The sequence below is a fragment of the Triturus cristatus genome, chromosome 3_2 (genome assembly GCF_964204655.1).
Source record: "Triturus cristatus chromosome 3_2, aTriCri1.1, whole genome shotgun sequence".
Lineage (NCBI taxonomy): Eukaryota > Metazoa > Chordata > Amphibia > Caudata > Salamandridae > Triturus > Triturus cristatus.
In genome coordinates, this window is record NC_140584.1 from 16339551 (window position 1) to 16355340 (window position 15790).

Sequence of the window (15790 nt, forward strand, 5' to 3'; positions counted from 1 at the left end):
GTGAAGTGCAGCGGCATAGAGTGGTGTAGAGTAGAGTGTCGTATAGTAGATTGGCGCAAAGTAGAGAGGAGGGGCATAGAGGAGCCAAGAGTGGTGTTGAGTAGCATGGAGTGGTGCAGAGGTGAGTGGCATGGAGTGGTGTTCAGTGGAGTAGAGTAGATTTGAGTAAAGTGAAACAGAATAGAGTGGAGTGGCATAGAGTGGCATGGAGTAGATGACACAGAGTGGAGTGATGTAGAGCAGAGTGGCATAGAGTGGTGTGGAGTAGTATGACATTGAGTAGAGTAGCATAGATTGGAGTTGCATAGAATAGTATACAGTGGTGAGGCATGGAGTGGAGTGGCGTAGAGTGGAGTATAGCAAAGTGGAGTAGTGTGCAATAAAGTGGCATAGCGTATAGTGGTGTCAAGTCAAGAAGCATAGAGTAGAATAGAGTGGAATTGAATAGAGTGGCATAGACTCGAGTGGTGTGGAGTAGAGTGGCGTAGAGTGGAGTGGCATATAGTGGAGTGACAAAGCAGAGTCATGAGGAGTAGAGTGGCATAGAGTGACTTAGAATGGAATGGAATTACGTGGAGTAAAGTGGTATGCAGTGGAGTGGTGTAGAGTGGAGTGGTTTAGAGTAGCCTAGAGTGCCATTCTGTGGAGTGGAGTGGATTGGAGTGGACGGGCATGGAGTGGTGTAGAGTGACGAAGAGTAGAGTGGCGTAGAGTGGAGTGGTATAGAGTCAAGTGGTGTAGAGTGATGCAGAGAGTTCAGTAGAATATCAAAGAGAGGGGTGCTGTGGAGTGGCATAGAGTGAAGTTGTGTAGATTGGTATACAGTGGCATTATCTGGAGTGCAGTGGCATAGAGTGGTGTAGAGTGGCATAAAGTAGAGTGATATAGAGTATAGTGGAGTGGTGTAGAGTGGGATATAGTGGCAAAGAGCAGAGTTGTTAGCGCGGAGTGTCAGAGTCGAAAGGCATGGACTGCAGTAGAGCAGAGTGGAGTGGGTGGATTAGCATGGAGTGGAGTAGAATGGAGTGGCATAGAGTGGCATGGAGAAGAGCGGCACATAATGGAGTGATGTACAGTTGAGTGGTGTGGAGTGGCGTGGAGTGGAGCGGCACGGAGTAGAGTAAATTAGAGTGGAGTGGCATAGAATGGTATAGAGTAACATAGAGTGTAGTGGCATAGAGTAGAGTGGAATATAGTACAGTGGAGTGGTGTAGAATGGAGTGTGTAGAGGAAAGGGACATAGAGTAGAGTGGCCTAGAATGGAACTGAGTGAAGTGGTGTAAGTAGAGTGAAATAGAGTAGAGTGGAATAGAGCAGAGTGGTATAGAGTGGCATACAGTGGCACTGTGTGGGGTGTAATGGCATAGAGTAGAGTGGAGTAGAGTAGTGTAGCATAGAGTATTTATTTTATTTATTTATTTATAAAGTTTTATATAGTGTGAACAAGATCCCGAGGGATATCAGAGCGCATTACAATATGATGGAAGGAAGGACATAAATGCAATATTCACATCAATTAAGAAAAAACCCCACAAAAAGCCACAAAAATATTCACAGATTACAGGACAATTGTACCCAGGAGGGTAACACAATCAACAGGTGTAGGTGGGCGACGAGTGGGGGTCAACAGTATGAAGTAAAGAAGAGCCGTAACAAATGTGGTACAATGGTAGTAGGAACAATGACAAGGGGCAAGTGAAGCCTATCCCTCTTAGGGTAAGAATTTGTTCATTAGGAATCTTTTGGCTTCCAATTTGAACACTCACTGAGGAGATTCTGCGTACTTCCGATGGAAGAGAGTTCCATATTTTTGGGGCAGCGCCGGAGAAAGCTCTGTGACAAGTTCTCTTTTTGTTAAGAATGAGTGGTTTCAAGAGGAAGGTAGAGGCACTTCTTGAGGCTCTTACTCCACAGGATAGTTCAAGTTTTTGAGCCAGGTATATGGGAGTATTGAAGTGAAGGGCTTTGGGCGTCAGAACAGCAATCTTCAACTGAATTCGTGCTTCGTAGGGCAGCCATTTGAGAGATTTTAGTACTGGGGATATATGCTCGTTTCGTTTGGTATCTGTAACCAGTCTTGCCGCAGCATTTAGGGATGCCCTTTGTGGAGCCAGGGCGTATTTGGGAAGGCCACAGAGGGTAGCACTGCCGTAGTCTAGCCTCGGCAAGACAAGCGCTTGGACCATCTGCTTGAAATCATTTAGTGGAAGGAAAAGTTTGATATTTCTGAGTGATCTCATCAAGTGATTTGCTCCCTTACGTACATTGCTGATATGATTTTTCATATTCAGGTGCTTATCCAAGGTGATTCCAAGTGACTTGGCTGAGTCTGTGATGAGAGGAGTGCCGTTAAAAGCAGTGAGGTGAGTCAGCCAGAGGTTTAGTTTGGGGATGTGGTTCGGAAGGGAGATGAGCAGGAATTCAGTTTTGGAAATATTGAGCAGGAGGTGGTTCTCAGTTAACGAGTTTTGAGAAGATCTTAGGGTAGTGTTGAGTGAGATGATGTTTTCCAGGGATGATATTTTCGTATAGAGTTGCGTGTTATCCGCATACATGTGGAAGAGAATGTTCATGGAGGTTAGTGAATTTGCAAGAGGTTGAAGAGAATAGGAGACAGAGCAGACCCTTGGGGGACCACCAGGAGTACAGGAGAGGACTGAGAGAGAGAGTGGTTTGCCTTGACTCTTTGTGATTTGCTTGGGAGGAGAGGGCAGATTTACAGTGGGCAGCTAGTCCATCAGAGTCTATTGATCTGATGTCTCTTTTCCATATCTTTGATTTCGTTGGTTGAGCCTTCCTTGACAACACTTCCCTGTTCAGCATATCCTTAAAAAATTCTAATATTGCCCACGGGTTACTGGTGTATAGACCCCCTGGGCCTAGAGCCAGTTTTCTTGAGGCCCTCCAGGTGCATCTAGAGTCTTGTACAGAATTCGCGGCCTATACGATCCTTGGAGACTTTAACCTCCATTTGGAGGATGAGAGTAACTCAGATTCTGCAAAACTACTGGACACTATGGAGGCATATGGACTATCTCAACTGGTGACAGCCCCAACTCATGATGCGGGGCACACCCTGGATGGTCTCTTTTCCAGCCACCCAGATTTGGTATTTTATGGGGTTGAATCTCTCCCATGGACCGATCACAGGGCAGTGTTCTTTAAGATTGGCCTAAATTTGAGAGTAAGAAGTGATCCTCAAAAGCCCACCAAGATCTTTTTCAGGAGATGGGGTAAGGTCACTAAAGTGTCTCTGATGGAGGCACTGGGATACCCCTCCCCTATCCTGGAGGAAAATAATGATACTGCGGTCACCCAATTTACCAAATGGTTTGGGGACGCCATCAATCAGGTTGCCCCTCTTCAGTCAGCTACCCAGAACAGGCGCCCGCCGGGCTCCCCCTGGTATGGCCCGGAGCTGAAAGTACTGAAGGTAGAGTGTAGGCGGCAGGAACGGTTATGGAGAACGGACTACAACAGGAGCCATAAGTCAGCCTACAACCAGGCCCTGCACAATTATAAGCTGGCCATCAGGAAATCTAAGCAAGATTATTTCTCCCGCAAAATCTCCGAGGCCGGAAACTCCTCTAAAGAACTTTTTAAAACGGTGGCCTTCCTGTCTAGTCCGCAGCAGAACAACCAGTTTAGCCCGGATCAGTTTTTTTGTGACCAGCTTGCCTCCTTTTTTCACACTAAGGTTACTGCTATCTATGAGGATCTATCAAATACTCTGGGATCCCCACTTTGGATTTTCAGCAGGAGCCGCCTATTTGCAGGCTGACCACTTTCGATCCCTTAACTAATAAGGAGGTTCTGACACTATTAGGCTCCATAAAATCAGGTGCCGCCTCTGACCCATGCCCTCCGCACATTTTTCATCTGGTGGCGGATAGGATAGTGCCATGTCTTACAATACTAATTAATCAGGTACTAGCATCAGGTACCTTTCCAGCTGCCTGGAAGGCTGCCTGTGTTAAACCCCTCCTCAAAAAGGCCTCCTTGGACCCCTCTGAACCTAAGAATTATCGCCCCATCTCGGGCCTTCCTCTGATGGCTAAAGTTGCTGAGAAGGCTATCAATCAACAATGATGGGGTACTTGGACGAAAACACCCTGCTGGATAGGTCCCAGCACGGTTTTCGGCCTAGGCATTCCACAGAGTCTGCCCTCTTAACTGCAGCTGAAGGGATTCGGGCGACAGTAGACAAAGGGGGGCGAGCTATTCTCGTCCTTCTTGATTTGTCTGCTGCGTTCGATACTGTGAACCATAGGGTGCTGATTCAGCGCCTCCAGGAGGTGGGGATTGTAGGCCGAGCCCTGACTCTGCTCTCTTCCTTCCTGGAAAACAGAACCCAACGCTTAAATTGGGCTGGTCTACATTCGGACAGCTTCTCTCTACCTTGTGGTGTCCCCCAGGGTTCAGCCCTTTCCCCCTCCTTATTTAACATTTATGTTAAACCCCTGGCCAGCTTGGTTAGGAAGCATGGTTTCACGTTGGTGTCCTATGCCGATGACTCACAGCTAGTGATATCGGCTGTTGAGCATCCTGAACAAATAGCAGCCAAATTCCATGCCTGTCTCTCCGATGTGATGTCATGAATGCATCGGAGTTTTTTGAAAATAAACACAGAAAAAACAGAAGTGATGGAGTTTGGGAAGGGGCCATCGGTTTGGAACTCCTTCTGGTGGCCTGTGGCAGCCGGGCAATGCCCCCTTCCAGTCTCTAAGGTGAGGAATCTGGGGGTGGTTTTTGATCAAAAGCTGAATATGTCAGCCCAGGTCAACAGCCTTACGTCCTCCTGTTTCTTTCTGCTCAAGACTCTGCGGAAGATTCTTCCTTATATACCTCTGGCATTACAGAAGACTGTGATGGCTGCTCTTTTCATGTCCAGACTGGACTACTGTAATGCCCTGTTTCTGGGCACCGACAAATTTCAGGTCAGAAAGCTTCAATCTTTGCAGAACGCCGCAGTTCGGGTTATTCTTAATTTACCCAGGGGTTGCTCTACCTCTGCAGGAAGGAATTCCCTCCACTGGCTCCCGGTTCAACAGAGAATCAAGTTCAAGGCACTTTGTTTGGTGCATCGGGCTCGTTTTGGCGGGGGCGCGAATGATGGGAAGAAACCGTCCGGTGAATGCCGCGCTTTACAAATAATTTTTACATTACATTACATTACATTACATTTACATTCCCTATACTCCGCTCCGTGCTCTGCGATCAGCCAATCTTGGTCTTATGTGTATCTCCAGATTCAATCTTGCCAGATGGGGCGGGCGCTCCTTCGTCATCTGTGCAGCAAGACTATGGAACCAACTGCCTGTCGAGTTGCGACTACAACCTAGCTATGTCTTTTTCAGAAAATTGCTCAAGCATCACCTATTCCAGGCTCAGCTGTAATCTACTCCCCTGTAAGTCATTCACACCACAGCGCCAAGACACCACATGGTATTCGAGCGCTTTATAAACCTTTTTATACTTATACTTATACTTAATGTAAAAGAGGATGCTGTGGAGGTCGGACCAGTCACATTACGGGGTAATGGAATCAAGGGTGATAATCTGCCCTTTAGAGATGATGAGGTCTAGAGTTTCTCCTTTAATGTGAGTTGGCTGGTCACAGTGCTGAATCAGATCTTTATCATTTAAGAATGATTTAAGGCAAGATACAGCGGGGTCATTGAAGTGAAGGTTGAAATCACCAAGGAAGATTTGGGACACCGCTGAGTCGACATTGCTAGTGATGATTTTCATTAGTTGTTCAGTGAAGGGGAAATTATCTCCTGGGGGGTGGTAAAAGGTGTGAAGTCTGCAAACCAGTAGGTTCTTACTTGAGATGCTGAGACAGAGGTATTCACAGGAGGAAGGCGCAGAGGACTCTAAGTGAGAAATCGAGAGTGTGTTCCTGTGAATACAGGCTAGGCCACCACCCAACTTCAGATCTTTGTCTCGCCTTATTATGTCATAAGTGGGAGGTACTAGGAGGTCTAGGAAAGGGGTGGAGGCGGGATTTAGCCAAGTTGGGGTGTATTTGTCTCGGCGGACTCATGTTAGATTTGGACCATGTAGGGCAAGAGTTGTGTTGGTCATGGAGATCAAAGGACGCCGGGCGGGACTCACATCCTCTGTGGCTGGCGGGGGCTTTGGGTAGGGGAATGGATTTAGAGATGCAGGGGGTAACAGGCTGACCCATGTGATCACTATCCCTAGTGGATGCTCTGGGCCTATTTGCAGAGGTGATGATAGAGCTGATCATGGGAAAAGATCATTTGAGAGGGCTTTCAGGTCATGTAGCTCAGAAGTGAGAAGGTGCAACTGCAGAGATATGTCATCAAGGCGTGCAGCCAAGTCTGAGTGTTTGGAGAGGGGTGGAGGGTGAGAGGGAGAAGTGAGGGGCGACCAAGGGCCTCGGTGTATGCCTGTTGATGCATGTGGGGAGAATCGTTGCCCAGACCCTAATCTAGCCTGTGGCAAAGTTATAGGGATGAGGGAAGGAACATCGTCTGTTAATCGAGAAGACTGTGGTGCTTGAGAGATCCTCTCAGCTCAAAAGTCATCCTGTATCGGCCTGACCGTCGTTGAGGAGATTGAGCCCATAGAACCGCCCACCAGCTGAGAGGGTGATCTAGTGGGTTGCCAAAAACCGATTGGAGACAAGACGGCTCTGGAATCCGTAAAAGGAGGAGAGTGGTCAGGGGAGAGTGGAGTATTCACAACTGTTAACGGGGGAGTACTGGTTAGATCGAGCTGAGACGTGGTGGTAGAGTATGGGTCAGAGGAATTTCCGTATACCGCTTTTCTGAGAGTGGGGTAAAAATTAGCAATCTTAACTAGGTTGATATTAGAAGCTTGGATTATGATGATACCATTATTGTAGAGGGTGATAGTGGTGGTGGCTTTGACGGTGGGCGAGGGAGACGTTGTAAGTTTAAGGCCATGTGAGGTTTTCTTAGAACCTGTTATTCGAAGCGTGGAGTGGAGCACAGTTCGGCAGCAGGCCCGTTTTCTGATATAGAAGATGAGGTCATTAACCAGAGTTCCTTTGTTGGTGCAGAAGTAGGGGTCTGAGAATAGGGTTTCTGGTCTAGCTTTGAGTGTGCGCTGATTGTATTTTTTTGCCTCATTTTTAGAGAGGTCGGTTGGGTAATTGATGATGAAGGCGTTGAAACCATTGGAGTCGGGACTTATCTCCATTATGACAAAGAATCCTAGTGGGGATGGGAGACCAGAGGGGAGAAAAAGGAGGTGAGGGAGCACGACGTCGCTCCTGGGTCTCTCAGTGGAAAGGTGAGGGGGCGTGATGGTAGCACATTGGGTGGTGCAGAGATCTTACTAAACAGTGCCAATGATTGGGGCCCCGTAATTTACTGCAGTCGTGGCATCCTGTAAATCGTCTCGGCTCAATAGACTGCCACTGGACGGGACAAAAGTCAATTTTGAACCCGCCTGGGGTGATATAGGCGTGGAGCAGAAAGAGGTCTGCTCTGGGACCTGAACACACGATTGCGAAACGTGGTCTGAAAGGTACTCGACAGACGCTGATTTAATGATAGGCAGTAGGGTCCAAGGGCTCCTGCAATTGTTGTGACTTTGACCAAAGGAACGCCATAGTAATGAGATCAGTAGCGTGGAGGAGTGCTCCTCATGATCTACAAGCCTAGCGTCAAGACCATAATACCGATCACGATATAACTAAAGTGGGTACAGTAATCACAATGTCTTTGTACGGCCGGCATTTTAAAGTCAGGCAATGAAAGTCGATCGCAATGTCTTCTTATTGCCGCCATATTAGTGTCAGGCAGTGATCAACATGTGAAAACATATGGATGCTGTAACTGACCTAGTTAAAGAGCTCAAACAACAGGGCTGAAATGTGCTGCCTCCAAACACGCTTACCTATCGCCTCGTGTGTGATATGCTACTGCCGTGACCAGAACAGTGATCTCAGCAATGCTAAAGGCGCCATCATTATAGGTGCCGACAACATTCAGCCCACGATCCAGTAAATGGAATAGTTATTGGCCACAGGCGTTTAAAATACCTGGCACCAGGCACGCATCAGTTGGTCATTGGCGGAGGGGAAGGACTTAACAGTCTGCATACCTGCTAATAATCCGTGGGCAATGGAACCCCAGCATCGCACGGAAACATTGGAAAGAGTAGAGTGATGAGAGAGGAGTGGCATAGAGTGGAGTGGAGTAGAGCAGAGTGGAATAGAGCGGAGTGGCATAGAGTGGCATACAGTGGCATTGTGTGGAGTGCAGTGGTGTAGAGTAGAGTGGAGTAGAGTAGTGTAGCTTAGAGACCCACAGACAACACACTCAAGACCGTGAAGAGTGTCTTCTGGAGCCCCTTTGGATCCTTGCCCACACCACATCTTCCATAGAGCAGCCACCTCCATTGTCCCTGAGCTTCGCCGCACCATCAACTGCTCCTTTGAGACTGCCACCTTCCCTGATGACTGGAAACACGCGAGATCAACCCCCTGCTGAAGAAACGTCCGCCAACCCAATAGACCTCAAGAACTTCATCCCATCTCCCTGCTCCCCTTCCCAGCCAAGGTCATTGAGAAAGCCATAAATGCCCAACTTTCTGAGTTCATAAAAGTGAACTATGCCCTGGACATCTCCCAATCTGGCTTCCAAAGCAACCACAGCACTGAGATTGCACTCCTTGCCTCCACCGACGACATTCGTGCCCTCCTCTACCAAAACAAAACTGCGGCCTTTATCTTGCTGGACCTCACGACTGCCTTTGATACAGTCTCACACCGCATCCAAATCATGAAACTGCTCGACATCTGCATCCCGACAAGACTGGATCCACTCCTTCCTCTCCGGCCGAACCCAGTGAGTCAGACTACCTCTGTTCCTCTCAGAACCCACAGAGATCATCTACAGAGTGCCTCAGGGCTCATCCCTGAGTCCTACCCTCTTCAACATTTACATGGCTCCCCTCTCCGTCATTGTTAGGAAACACAGACTCAACATTGTCTCCTGCACAGACGACACTGAGCTGATTCTCTCCCTCACCAACGAACCCACAACTGCCAGAAACAACTTCCACAAGGTGAAGGCCGTTGCCTCCTGGATGAAAGACAGCTGCCTCAAACTCAACTCGGATAGGACCAAAGTACTCATCCTGGGACCCTGCCCCTCAGCCTGGAACGACTCCTGGTGGTCAGCCGCACTAGAACCCCCCCCCCACCGCCATGGGCCACAGTCACAACCTCAGCATCATACTGGACTCTTCGCTCACAATGAATCACCAGATCAACGCCGTATCCTCATCATGCTTCAACACCCTCTTCCTGCTTCAAAAGACTTTCAGATGGATAACCATCGAAGCCAGAAAGATGGTCACCCACGCACTCATCACCAGCGGACTCGACTACGGCAACGCACTCTATGCCGCCATCACCCAGAAACTCATAGGAAACTACAGGCCATTCAAAGCACTTCAGCCAGACTGGTCCTCAACATCCTTCCGCAGCCACATCACCGAACACCATTGAAAACTCCACTGACTCCTAGTCAACAAAAAAACACCTTTATGCTCCTCACACATGCCTACAAAGCCCTCCACAACATACAACGCCAAGCCAGGGACAAAAACCGCAGGTTCTCCCCTTGCAAAACCATGTTGTTTTGTGATTGATAATTTTGATGTTCCCACAATATGTTTTGGGCCCTTCCCTGCCACGGGTACTTGCCCCACCCACACCAGCGAGGTACCATTTTTATCGGCAGACCTAGGGGGAATGCTGGATGGTAGGAAATTTGTGTCAGACCGGTGATCCCACAACTTTCCAACACAGAAATGTGAGGAAAATATGTTTTTTCTAGCTAAATTTGATGTTTGCAGTGGACTCTGGGTAGGAAAACATTTGGGGATCCACGCAAGCCACACCTCCCTTGATTCCCCAGGGTGTCTAGTTTTTAGAAATGTCTGGGTTCGGTAGGATTCGTTAGGTGGCCGCCGAGCTGGGACCAAAAATGCAGGTGCCCCATATCTATCACAAAATGACCTGGTTTAGCAAGGGGGGCACCTGCGTTTTTTGGTCCCCGGTTTGGCGGCCATCTAGGGACACTTACGAATCCCAGACATTTCTGAAAACTTGACACCTGGAGGAGTCCAGGGAGGTTTGGCTTGCGTGGATACCACAATGTTTTCTTTCCCAGAATCCCCTGCAAACCTCAAATTTAGCTAAAGAATCACATTTTTCTCACATGTCTGTCTGGGATCACTGCGACAGCACAAAATTCCTACCACCCAGCATTCCCCTTGGTTTCCCGAGTAAAATGATAACTCACGTGTGTGGGTGGGCCAAGTGCCTGCCACTGGGAAGTGTCAAAAACATAGAGATTGAGGGGATAGCACAGCAAGCTTGAAGTGCTATACATTTTTTTATAAATGCATTTTTTAGGCTGACTCTGCATTAAACACCCACACAAGTGAGTTATCATTTTTATCAGGAGAGAAAGGAGAATGCTGGGTGGTAGGACATTTATGCCGGCGCAGTGATCCCAGGCAGAAATGTAAGGAAACTTTGATTTCTTTTAAGCTAAATTGGAGTTTTTAAGGGGATTCTGGGTAGGAAAATGTTGCGAGAGCCATGCAAGTCACACCCCCTGGACTCCCCCGGGTATCCAATTTACAGACATTTCTGGGTTTTGGTAGGTTTCCCTAGATGCCCACTAATCTTGGGACCAAAAACGCAGGTGACTCCCTCGCAAAACCAAGTCTTTTTATGATTGATAATTTTGAAGTCTCCGCACTACATTTTGGGCCATTTCCTGTCACGTTAACTAGGCTTAACCACACAAGTGAGGTATCACTTTTATCGGGAGACTTGGGGAAATGCTGGGTGAGTGGAGTTTGTGACTCCCCACAGATTCCAGAACTTTCCATTACAGAAATGTGAGGAATATGTGTTTCTTTCTACAAAGTTTGAGGTTTGCATAGGATTCTGGGTAACAGAACCTAGTGAGACCACCACAAGTAACCCCATCCTGGCTTCCACCGGATATGTAAATTGCAGAAATGTACAGGTTTACTAGGTTTCCCTAGCTTCCGGCTGAGCTAGGGCCAAAAATCCACAGCTAGGCACATTGCGAAAAAAGGGTCCATTTTCACTGGAAAATGTGATGTGTCCATGTTGAGTTTTGATCTTTTTCCTGTCACAGGCACTAGGCCTAGCCAGACAAGTGAGGTACCATTTTTATGGGGAGACTTGGGGGAATGTTGAGAGTGTGGAAGTTTGTGTCTCCCCGCAGATTCCAAAACTTTCCATTACAGAAATGTGAGGCTAATGTGTTTTGTTTTTTCAAAGTTTGAGGTTTGCAAGAGATTCTGGGTAACAGAACCTGGTGAGAGCCACACAAGTCACCCCAACCTGGATTTCTCGGGTGTTTAGGATTAAAAAATGTGCAGGTTTGCTTGGTTTCCCTAGGTGTTGTCTGCGCTAGGGCTCAAAATCCACAGATAGGCACAAAAAAGGTCAGTTTCAAGTTGGCTTTCCGCCCCCCTGGGGAGGCAGATTGGCGGCTACTGCCCCGATATGCCCCACGGGGGGCAGAAAGACTGTTGCTATATTTTGGGGGGTGGGGCATTGTCATGATCATTCTGGGCAGCCCCCAGCCCTACACTAAGATACAAAAATAGCCCATGGTGCCTAGTGGGCTTTTTGCCCGCCAGGGCCATATCGGGGGCTATTGCTCCCATATGCCACGGGGGCAGAAATACTGTGCCCATTTTTATGGGCGGTGGAGGCATTGACATGCCCATTCTAGGCAGCCCCCACCCCTACACTAAGAAAAAAATAGTCCCTGGTGCCTAGTACACTTCAGACCTGGGGCTATTGCCTCACCAACCCCCTACGGGAGGCAGAAAGACTTCAGTCCCCTTTTATGTGAGGTGGGGTAACAGCCAATCCCATTGTACTCAGGCCCTAACGCTCTTTCACATAAAACAAGAAAACCCCTATTGTCTAGTGGACTTTCTGTCCACTTGGGGGACAGATCAGGGATAACAACCCCCATCTGCCCCCCAGGGGGAGCAGAAAGTCTGTCCTATTTGTGTTTGGGGGTGGGGGTATTGGCACACCCCTAAGGATAAAAAACCCAAATTCATAGCACCTTGTGGGCTTTCTGCCCCCCACGGTTAGGCAGATCAGAGGATTTTGGCCCCATCTGCCTACCGGGGTGCAGCAAGAGTGTGGCAATTTTTTGGGGAGTGGGGGAATTGGCATTCCCATTCTCGGCAGCTCCCACCCCTATATACATAAAGGAAATAAATCCCTGGTATCTAATGTGCTCTATGCACCCCGGGGGGCAGATTGGGAGCTATTACCCCATCTGCCCCGTGGGGCAGATAGAGTAAATATTGCTAGAACAATGGGGGGGATAAAAGTCCTTACCCAAGGGGCTGCTCCTTATTGGAGTTTGGCTGTGCCATCGGGGGACATTACCCAGCTGGATAACGCTATTCATTTATTGAACCTCTACGCTGATTAATCAGACAGCGATACCCTGGTCACACGCAGAACACATTTCAAACGATTGAACTTCAATTCACGCTATTGGTGTACAATTACCATTACTTTAGCATTCTGGCCAGCCCCCACCACTACGTATATTACCCAAAAAAAATGAAAAACCCTATTGTCTAGTGGACTTTCTGCTCTCTGGAGGGGCAGATAGGGGACAACAAGCCCCATCTTCCTCCCAGGGGTGGGGGCAGAAAGTCTGTTCCAGATTATGTTTTTGGGGTTGGGGGCATTGGCATGCCCATTCTGGTCAGCCCAACCCCTACGCATTAAAAAACAACAAACAAATTCCTGGTGCCTATTGTGCTTTCTGCGGCTTTTGCCCACATCTGCCTCCTGGGTGGGCAGAAAGACAGTGGCATTTTCTTGGGTGTAGGGGCATTTGCATGCCCATTTTGGGCAGCCCCCACTCCCTTATACATAAAGGAAATAAATCCCTTGTATCTAGGGAGCTTTATGCCCCCCGGGGGAGCAGATTGAGGGCTATTGCCCCATCTGCCCCCCAGGGGGAAGATACAGTGAATATTGCAAGGACAATGGGGGGGGGGTCAAAAGTCCTTTCCCAAGAGGCCACTCCCTCCCTGGTGGCTAGTGGATGGATCCCTGCTTGGGTACCACCCTTCTGTGGGGATCCCCAAGCAGGGATCCACTAGGGAGGGGTACCATTGGAAAGGGGAGGTTTTCCCCTTCCAATGGTACCTCTCCCGTCTGCCTACATGTTCGGTGGCTGAGATAGCCCCACGAGCATGTAGGCAGTGAAACTGAAACAAGCCGATCAACTCATTACAGTTTCAGTTTCAGTGAAATCAGAATAGCCTCGGGATCTGTGCAAGCTCATCCCCAGCTTCCAAGGCTGTTTTGATACAAAAGAAATACATTTCTAGTGCCATGTGGTCGGACGCACGAGAGCTGTGCGACGCACATGAGCACTTTTGTTTCGATAGCTCCTGCGCATCCGAAGCATGTAATGGGTTAATTGATTTTATGTATTTCATTGTGACGGATATCATGTGCTTTCTTGGCTTTGTAGTTGAATAAAGATTTATGAACAATTGCACTGCAGCTTCAAACATTGCAACTTGACAACACCTCCATGCAGCGCTGTTGCATCCTGCAACTTCTTGGGGGAGCAGCATAGTAAGTGCTGCCTTAAGCTTCTGTTGCCTCTGCATCTGCATTCATAAATGAAACAAGATGGCAGGAATAAGATCCCCCTGACCGATTCTTTTCTTTCTTCTCTCCCTGACCGATTCTTTTCTTTCTTCTCTATGTATTAAAGCTGATGTAGGTCTTCCTCAGTCACTGGCTCTACACTTGACATGATCCATTTCTTACGGCCCTTTGAGGGTCACGTGTATTGTGACATTTCTTTTCTTCATAGATCGCCAATCTTACAAATACAGGGGCTTATTTATGGGCCCTTGTGTCACTTTTGCACCGCCGGTGCTTCACTTTTTATGACGCACCAGCGGTGTAAAAAATGAGCCATGTTGCTCCATATTTACAAAGTGACGCATCTAGGTAGATGTAAACCCCTGCGCATGTATAATGTATGCGGGGGGCGTTCCGATGTAGGAAAGGGTCGTAGAAGTGATGCAGCGAAATCTATGAGATTTCTCTGCGCCACTTCTAGAACGCAAATGCGTCAATATCTTATGCCTGCCTCATGGCAGGCGTAAGACTGACGCAGGCACATTTACCATGGGACTTGCTCATGTGTAAATGACCCATTGCTGGAGATGCGTCACTTTTGTGACACACTCCAGCAAGGCGTCATTTTTGCATCTACCGATAGGTCAGAAATACTGACGTATCTGTAACTCCTTGCGACATGATGCGTCATACTGTAAATATGACGCATCATTGTTATCGCAAGGAGGACGCAATATAAAGTGACACATCGCAGTTTTCTCGCCGCGATGCGTCACTTTCATAAATTAGGGCCACAGTTTTCTGGGTTGTGTAGTTTAAGGCAGCTGTAAGTAACTACCTGAAGGCTTCTCCACAAATGCCATGAAAGAAAACCGACTGGCAGCAAACGGCAAAAAAAGGCTTTGATCAGATGCTAGGGAAAAGAGAGCCCTACAGCAACAAAATGTAGTTTTGTCTGTGACTAAAAAAACAACAACATACAATTGACCTGCTGGCCGCTGTGTATTCGCATCATTGTGTGTGTGTGTGTCTGTAGGACATGGGATGAATGTGTGGTGTATGCCTTGTACTGCTACTCCTGATAAGGCATTTTGGCTGTACATACCAGTGTTCATAGTATAATATACTTTTCAGTGTTTTTTACATTTAGAGAACATGAAGTGAGTGAGTTGATGCCAGTAAAAGCGCTTAAACACTGGAGTAAAGTATACTACAGTGTACAGAACCTGTGAAGACCGCTGTCTTTGCCTGCCTCTTCACAGCCAGGTGCTCTTCACACACACAGAGTTTATGGTAAACATACAAAATGGCATCTGCAAACATCATGTCCTCAGTAGCAGGAAGCGGAGCTCATTATCCTGCTGTTCATCATCATCGTCCCAATTCAGGCCCTGCCGGACTGGGGGCAGCTGATCCTGGCCAAAAATATTTGAAGTCCCACACTTTTCGAATTGCAGGCTTCTCGTCAATGGAAAGTTAACGTAAAGCCCCCTCTGATAAAAAAAGGGAGCCTGGAGCTAAGTGCCTATTTGGGTCAACAGAGACAAGGACAAAGGGGAACATTTATGAGCCCCAGGCACCACCATAGCGTCACGTTTTGTGATGCTCCGTCGGGGGTAACAACGAAATCGTATTTATGAGGTCACCAATGGCACTTTGCATCGCTTTAAATGGCCTCATAGATATGGAGTAAGGCAAGGCAGTGCAAATTGCTCCGCTGCCTTACTCTGTGTATGGGTAGCATTCCATGTGCGTTGCGGTGGGTGTTCCCACGCAACATCCATGGATTTTAATGCTTCCCCAGATTTACAAGGCCATGTAAACCTGGGGCTGTGCAAAATCCTTATGCCTCCCAAGGTGAGGTATAAATAGGAGAAATAGCTGTATTTCTCCTCGTTTATTGCTCTTTCAGTGTATGCAGCATAGAACATGCCTCAATAGATTGTTTCTGTGAAGCAAGGTGCACCTTCCTTCATTTGAACAATCCTACCAACTATACCGGCACCCTTGCACCACGGCAAGTCCCATGCAACTGAGTTATAATAACATTAAAATGGTGAAGATGGTTTCTGCTGACCTTGGAAGGATGTTGGG